The sequence below is a fragment of the Diospyros lotus genome, chromosome 6 (genome assembly GCF_014633365.1).
Source record: "Diospyros lotus cultivar Yz01 chromosome 6, ASM1463336v1, whole genome shotgun sequence".
Classification (NCBI taxonomy): domain Eukaryota; kingdom Viridiplantae; phylum Streptophyta; class Magnoliopsida; order Ericales; family Ebenaceae; genus Diospyros; species Diospyros lotus.
Window position 1 is genome coordinate 32,110,362 of NC_068343.1, and position 7,769 is coordinate 32,118,130.

The following is a 7,769-nucleotide window of genomic DNA, read 5'->3' on the forward strand; positions in this document are numbered from 1 at the left end:
ATGGTCTTCATATTCAAATTTTTTGAATGATTCATTCGAATGATCTTGGCTGGCTTCCATACAAATTGCTCTATCTTTGAGTATCTTCCGAATACTCATTCGAATTACTCAGCCTTCATTCGAATGTGTTAGACTTCATCAGAACATCTTCATTTCCTGGCTTCTTCTTCTTTTTCTTCCTTTGATCATGCTTTGGAAGGATTATTTCAACCCTTGATCTCTTTTTCTTCCTTTGGGTTGCAACAAGCATTCATTGATATTTTTAGTTGATTAAGTGGATTAAGAGGCAATAAAAATATATCAAATTTTTTATCATTTTTTAGCATCAATCAATCATTGCCTGAATCTATCGACTAACTCATTTCTTTTGTCGACAGTTTGTATCACAAAAAATTGTAACAACTAGTTTTTGGACGTAGTAAATGTGCCCCAACCACCACCAATGGTTTGATTTTTAGATGCATTCACCCACAACTAAAGAGGTTAGAACATTTATTACTCAACTACTAAATGCTCAAAGTTTCATCGTGCTTCAAAATTTTCTTATTCTCTCTTGTTTCTTTGTAAAGGCTTTGTATTCAAGTGTTTATATTCATTCAAGCCTTTTATTCTTTTTTAAGAGAATTTGCAACTAAGAGTGTTAACTCTTAGATCCTCTCTTTCATTTTATATTATATTTTTCCTAGGTTGTAAGCTAGAGGGCCTACTTGTGTATAAGTAGGAAGTTTGTAATTTCATAGTCTTGGACTAGAAGGCCTACTTGGGATCAAGTAGGAGGTTTTTGTGAATTGGTGTAAAATCCTTAGTGAGAGTTAAGGTAGTGGATCAGGCTTGGTTTAAGCCAAACCACTATAAATCCTTTGTGTCATTTATCTTTCTTGTTTTATTTTCTTTAAGTTTTGCATTTGTCATTTTATATGTTTTATTTTTTAAATCACTAAAAGCTCATTTGGATCAAAAAGTTTTCAAGTTCAATCAAATTTTTAAAATAACCCAATTTAGCCCCCCTCTTGGGTGTGTGCCATAACATTTCAAAATTATCAATTGGTATCAGAGCATTGGTTCCCATTAATTGTTTTCAAAAGGTTTAACAACCTATTGTTTTCAAAAATGAAACTTTAAAATTATCTTTTTCCCAATGTGTGGGAAAAAGATCCACACATTGTTTTCAAAAATGAAACTTTCAAATCCTTTGAAATATTTAGCAAAAGATTTCAAAGAGAAAAAAGGTTTTTGCATCTCTAAAATTAGAAGTGACCATAGAGGGGAATTTGAAAATGAATCTTTCAAACTATTTTGTGAAGAAAATGGTATCAATCATAACTTTTCATATGCTAGGACTCCTAAACAAAATAGGGTAATAGAAAGAAAGAATAGGCCATCACAAGGGATGGCAAGAGCAATGCTTTGTGACAAAAATCTACCTAAACATTTTTGGGTAGAGGACATTAATACTGCATGCCATGTTTTAAATAAAGTCTCAATAAGACCCATCTTGAAGAAAACCCCTTATGAAATGTACTGTAATACCCCATATTTTCATGAGGTTGCCACATAATTTAAGTGAGTTTAAAATACTAAAAAATTGGCTTGTAAGGGAAGTAAGTGACCGAATCAGTTGTAGGGAGCGCCCTGGAGCTTAGATACCTAAGTAAAAAGGTATGTCATTTACGAGCGTCTCAAAGCGAGATTTAAGATGCTGAAAGAAATCAAATCATAGACAATTTTTGGTATAGTTGTAAGTTGACCTGAAAGGCTGAATGATGGTAAGGTGCTTCGGAGAAATCCACGGAACCCTAAGGAGGCTCTAATTTTGTGAATAGAACAACCCTTAAGTAGTTTCGGGATGAAACAAATGGGTTTGAGATTGAAACATGCATTTAGAGCCTAAGTGTAATTTTTTATTCCAATCGAAAAAGGGTTGAAAATAATATTTTTCTAAATTTCTTGGGCCAATTAAGAAGCATGGGACTTAGGGGTTCATGTGGTAAAATATCAAAGCTTAAGGATTTGAAATAAGGGCTAAAATGACATTTGGAAGATGTTTGGGATATTAGCTTTGGAATTCAAAATTAATTCCATTCTAGTTTTGGATTTCAAAATTCAATCCAATATGCCTTTGGATTTCAAGCAACATTCAATTCTAGCTTTGGATCTCTTGGAGCCCAAAGCTTATCTAGTGACATGTGGCGACGTATAATTAGTTTGAGAAATCTATAAATAAGGCCCATGGATTGTTCTCAAATCATTTCAAAGGAGTTGAGGATTGAGAGATTCTAAGTTGAGGATCTTATTCTTGAGAGAGGGGAGAAAATTTTGCAAGAGGAAGGGAAGGAATCGGAGGAGAAGTGGGGGAGAACGAGCCTCGCCGGAGTTTATGAAGCATCGACGGAGTTCATGCCAAATAGTTAGAAAAAAAAAAGCAAGGTAAGTTACATGTTTTCTAATATTTCTATAAAGGGGGAAGATAGGGACCCGTAGGTTTAAATGGGGGTTGAATTAGAGCTAAAACTAGGGAGTTATGGCCGAAATTTGAACGTTGCACGAAGTTGTCATGACGGCGTGTGAGATACACGTGCAGAGAAGTGGCTGCATGGGAAGGCGCATGGGTCACCTTCGCAGGGAGCCTGAAGGTGTGTATGGGTCCTCTTGCCTTGAACTGTTTTAGTTTTTCTCCCAATTTAATGACCTTCAACCCTATATAAAAATATTGGAGGTTAGGTTTCCCAAAACTCGTGTTTTCTACAAAAACCTAAGTCATTTGCTATAAAAATGTTACTTCCAAAGATAAACCTTCAAGGTAAGGCTCCTATACTCCAAATCCTATATTTTGCTCTTACGTGAAACTCCTATTGCATGAAAAGTGTTTTGTGAGAATCCTATACGCAAACTCATGTTGTTCTCCTAAATGAAATCATGTTGCATATATGAAATGTGTTTTCCTGTAAATATATGTTGTTGGCTTTCAATTGTTGCATTTATAAAATCTGTGTGGCCATACTTTTGTATCCATTTTTGTTGATCGAAGACAAAAGTCTGGATATCCCCTAAGAGACGCTATGCGTGCACCATTGAGAAAGCTCTCATGGGGAAGATCGTGAGTCTAAGGGACAACGGATGTAGTGTTTACATGAGTTTTATGAGGTCAGGCCAATGTGACATGGTTAGGGACCTCCCAAGAGGCGCTATGCGTGCACTGTTGAGAAAGCTCTCATTAGAGGAGGTGACGGGTTCACAAGGCACTTCGAAGTAGTCCCCGTTATTTCCTCACACGTTTTATACCGTTCATGCATGCATATAGATTGTTTCGGAGTTCTCACTAGAAGGTTCATCTTCTAATTAGACTATGTCCCTGGAATATTCAAACGTTCTAGGTTCGACAAGCGGCTCTAAGGAAAAAGAGATGGCTGAAGAATAAGCTCGATTTGCTGTTTGTAGCATGTTTTAACATATCTTTAAGTATGTATGAGAAATTCAGTTGATGCGAACCCTAGTACGTTTTGGTTATGTTTGAGGCATTCGGTTATCGCTTTTGAGAGATGATATCCATGTAATCTATTTTGTAGACATCTTGAATAGTTTCCTATATGATATATAAAGCGTTATGGTTGTGTACCATATCAAGTTCGATCTAGCTTCTGTATTTATAATTATATCACCTGTCTTGGCTATTTGTTTATTGTGCTTGTTAGGTTGAGAAGGTGAAATTGGAATTTTCAGGAATTCTATGTTGTACATCAGTGGATGTGGTGTGAAAAAAAAAGAAGAAATTCCTGAAATCCTAAGTTATAACACCGTTGTGAAAATTTGGGGTGTTACATATACAAAGGTAGGAAACCAAAATTTGGACATTTTCATATATTTGGAAGTGCTTGCTATATTCTTAACAATGGGAATGACTCTTTAGTAAAATTTGATGCCAAGAGTGATGAAGGTATATTTCTAGGGTATTCATCTCAAAGCAAAGATATAGAGTATTCAATAAGAGAACACTTATTGTAGAAGTGACAATTCAAGTAATAGTTGATGACATAAGTATTGATCCTACAAAACCTAGAGAAGATTGTGAAAATGAAATAAATCAAAATTTTAAAAAACTTTCATTAGAACAAAATGAATCAAATACACTAGATAATGATCTATTGGATGAAGAACATGTACATCAAGAAGAAAAAGAACCATTTTTTTGAAGAGAAAGCAGTTATGTTAAAGAAAATGAGATAATAGGAGATCCATTTAAAAGAATTAGAATTAGATCATCTATTAGAAATAATTGTCAATATGCTACCTTTTAATTTCAAATTGAACCTAAAAACATCAAAGAAGCTTTAAATGACGAAAATTGGATCATTGCCATGCAAGAAGAGCTAAATCAATTTGAAAGAAGTGGAGTGTGGCAATTAGTTTCAAGACTCAAAGATTATCCAACTGTATGAATCAAATGGGTATTTAGAAATAAGATGGATGAAAATGGTATTATTGTAAGAAATAATGTAACGACCCAAGTTTTCAGGGCAAAGAGCAAGGTGGCTTTGTATTATGCTCACAATAGTTATCTTCGGGAAGAGATAGAAGAACTAAGTGTGGTTGAAGGAACATCAAGGGAAGAGGCTAACCCAAAGAGGCTTGGAGATCTAAAGAGGTTTGGGCTAAGGGATTTTGGGCTTGGCATGAGATATATTCAGATATGTTAGGGAGTATTTGGATGTAGTAAGTTATATATTTGGATGTGAGGTAAGGAAGGAGGATGTTGTATTCGGATGCATGGCATTGCATTCGGATGTAAGGCTAAGCTTATGGATATGTATTCGGATTGGGTAGATTGTATTCGGATATGTCGAAAGGGAAGGAGTGTGCATGCATTCGGATAGGTGAGGCCATATTCGAATAAGGGAAGCTAGGTATTCGGATGGGAGAAGGCTTATTAAAATAAGTGGAAGCCATATTTGGGAGATTCATTCAGATGGTGTGGGGGGTATTCGGATATGGGGGAGGCCTTATTCAGATATGAAGAACCCCATTCGAATATGTTTAAAGGAAAGGGTAGGGTATTCGAATATGTTAAGTTATGCATTCGGATATGTGAAAGAAGGGAAGAAGGACTATATCTGGATATGGGGAGTTCTATTTGGATGCATCTAAGAGAAAAGTGGGAGACATCCGAATAACTAGAGAGTGTATTTAGATATCACTCACAAAAGAAGGAAGATAGCATTTGGATAGCCTAAAAGCATCCAAATATGGGTTATGCATCTTGTCTCCCCACTTTTCTTCCTCTTGTAGTCTTTCGTGGTGGCCGAGTAAAGTAAAGCAGTAATGAGGTGAGATTCCAGGAATGGGAAAAAGTGAGTTGGTAAATCTAATAATGAAGTAAATCAATAAGAGGAATGGTGCAAGATGGTAAGGATGTAGTCGTGAGGAGGCTATGGCAACTGTAAATAGAAGCAGGGGGCTCGACCAGCGAAGAGAAATGGAGAAGAAGCCTCAGCAGTTGCTGGATGTTGGAGGAAAGATCAGAAGAAGTTTGAAGAAGAAGAAGTTGCAGTCAATAGAGAGAAGCAGGGCAGAGGTTTGAAAAAGGTAATGCAAGCGAAGCTTAAGGCAAGCTTCATCCCCTCTCCTTTACGTTTAAGTACTGCAAGATCCATGATTTTATCTTCTATTTTCTTGACTTCGTTGTAACCTCTATCTTAAGCACAAAAATAGCATTTTACTCTTTGGGAATGATGCTTTTTGGCTAGGTTCAAGTGTAATCAAGATATTATATCATCTTGCAAGAAAACAGTACATGGGTTTAGTTTGGCTATTCGAGTTTACTGAGTTATAACTTGTGAATGTTGATGTAAAAAGGGTTTAAGCTAAAAAATAGTCTATTAAGTGCATGAGATGAGTTTATGGAGTCATGTAAGTGGAAAAAGTACAGGAAGAGTCAAGTGAAAGGTTATGTCATGCTACGTTTAAAGTATAAGTTAATGTTGATTGTATGAGGTTAAGGGTGTGGGGTGCAAAGCTACTAGCTATCGACCGTGTGTCATGGAAGTCGATAGCTGGATGTATGGGCATCAGTTATCAACTGTTACGATAAACTATAAACAGGCCAGGAAAGATGGTACTGCTAGTCACCTGCCTTGATTTGTGCATATCATGATGTTATGTGATGAATGGGATTTGGGTTGCATTCATTGGGGGGAGCATGCTTTGTATGTGTGGAATGTGTGAGCATTGGCATAACTTGGTTGGCCTAAGAGCCAACTTGGGGATACTAGGTGAGCATATGCATTTAGGGCATTTCGCATGTATGTGTTCTTATGTGGGCATAGCATGGCCTGATGCTTGGTTTATGGGGGCCTTGACATCACGTTTATACTATAGAAACCATTGCATTTCTTATGTGTTGCATTGCATGGTGAGCAAGAATGGCTATGAGGGATAAGGCAAATTTAGTGATGTGATCAAGATAATGTTTCAAGCTCGAGTGGGCCAGGGGTTGGACTCATGGTATATGCTTCAAGCTCGAGTGGGCTATATGCCGGACTTGTGGTATGCAACATGTTATGATGACAAGAAAATGCATGTTATGAATGACAGGGAAAGCAAATTGATGAATGACAAGAAAAGGCATGTTATGAATGACAGGAAAAGCCAATTGATGAATGATAGGAAAAGCTAATGATGTGATAAAAGGTAAGTCAAGAATGACAAAATGGTAGCGTATCTGGGCTGCTCACAAGTTTGTATGTGGGACTTGGGCACCAATGTGTGTATTTTATGTGGGCCCCAAGGACCGTCTATGTGTAGTTTACATTATGTTTACCTATTTAAGGCAAAGGAATGCATTGTACATGACATGTTGTGTAGTCGCATTAGCATAAAATACATGGGGTGTAGGGAAAGTTCATCTCCGTAACATGTTGCCTTTCCTTCTTATGCTTGCTGAGACCTGTGACTCAACCTTGTTGTTACATCATTCCAGGTATATGCGTGGTTGGGTTAGGGAAGCCAGAAGGCCTAAGGGGTCGATGAATAGGTGCTTGCGTATACGCTTGTCCCGACCTTAAAGATGCTAGGGTTGTGCTAAGGCGAGAGGTCTAGTGTTTTGATTCCCCGCTAAGGTCTTTTGGCTGAGTCATGTCAATCCTTGAGATTATGTATGAAAGAGGTCATCTTGTAATTGTTGCGTTGTTATGCATGGGAAGTGATCAATATTTTTATTTACAATTTTAGTCGCGGCTTCCTAAATTTGGATCGTTACATATAAGGCTAAGCTAATGGCTCACGGATATAGCCAAGAGGAAGGTATAGACTATGACGAAACCTATGCCCCCATTGCTTGTTTGCTTGTCTAGAAGCCATTAGGATGTTAGCGTTTACATGCTATAAAAACTTCAAACTTTATGAAATGGATGTTAAAAGTGCATTCCTAAATGGATACATTAATAATTGTATGTTGAGCAAGCTCTCGATTTTGAAAATTCTCAATATAGAGACCATGTGTTTAAACTCTCTAAAGTTTTATATGGTCTAAAAAAAGCCCCTAGGGCCTGGTATGAATGTCTTAGTAAATTTTTCTAGAACAAGGATTCAAAAGATCAAAAATATATACAACATTATTTATCAAGAATCATGGCAAAGATATCCTGCTAGTTCAAATTTAGGTGGATGATATCATATTTGGATGTACAAACAAATCCCTATGTGATCAATTTGCAAATCTAATGCAAGGGGAATTTGAAATGAGCATGATGAGAGAGTTAAAATATTTCCTAGGA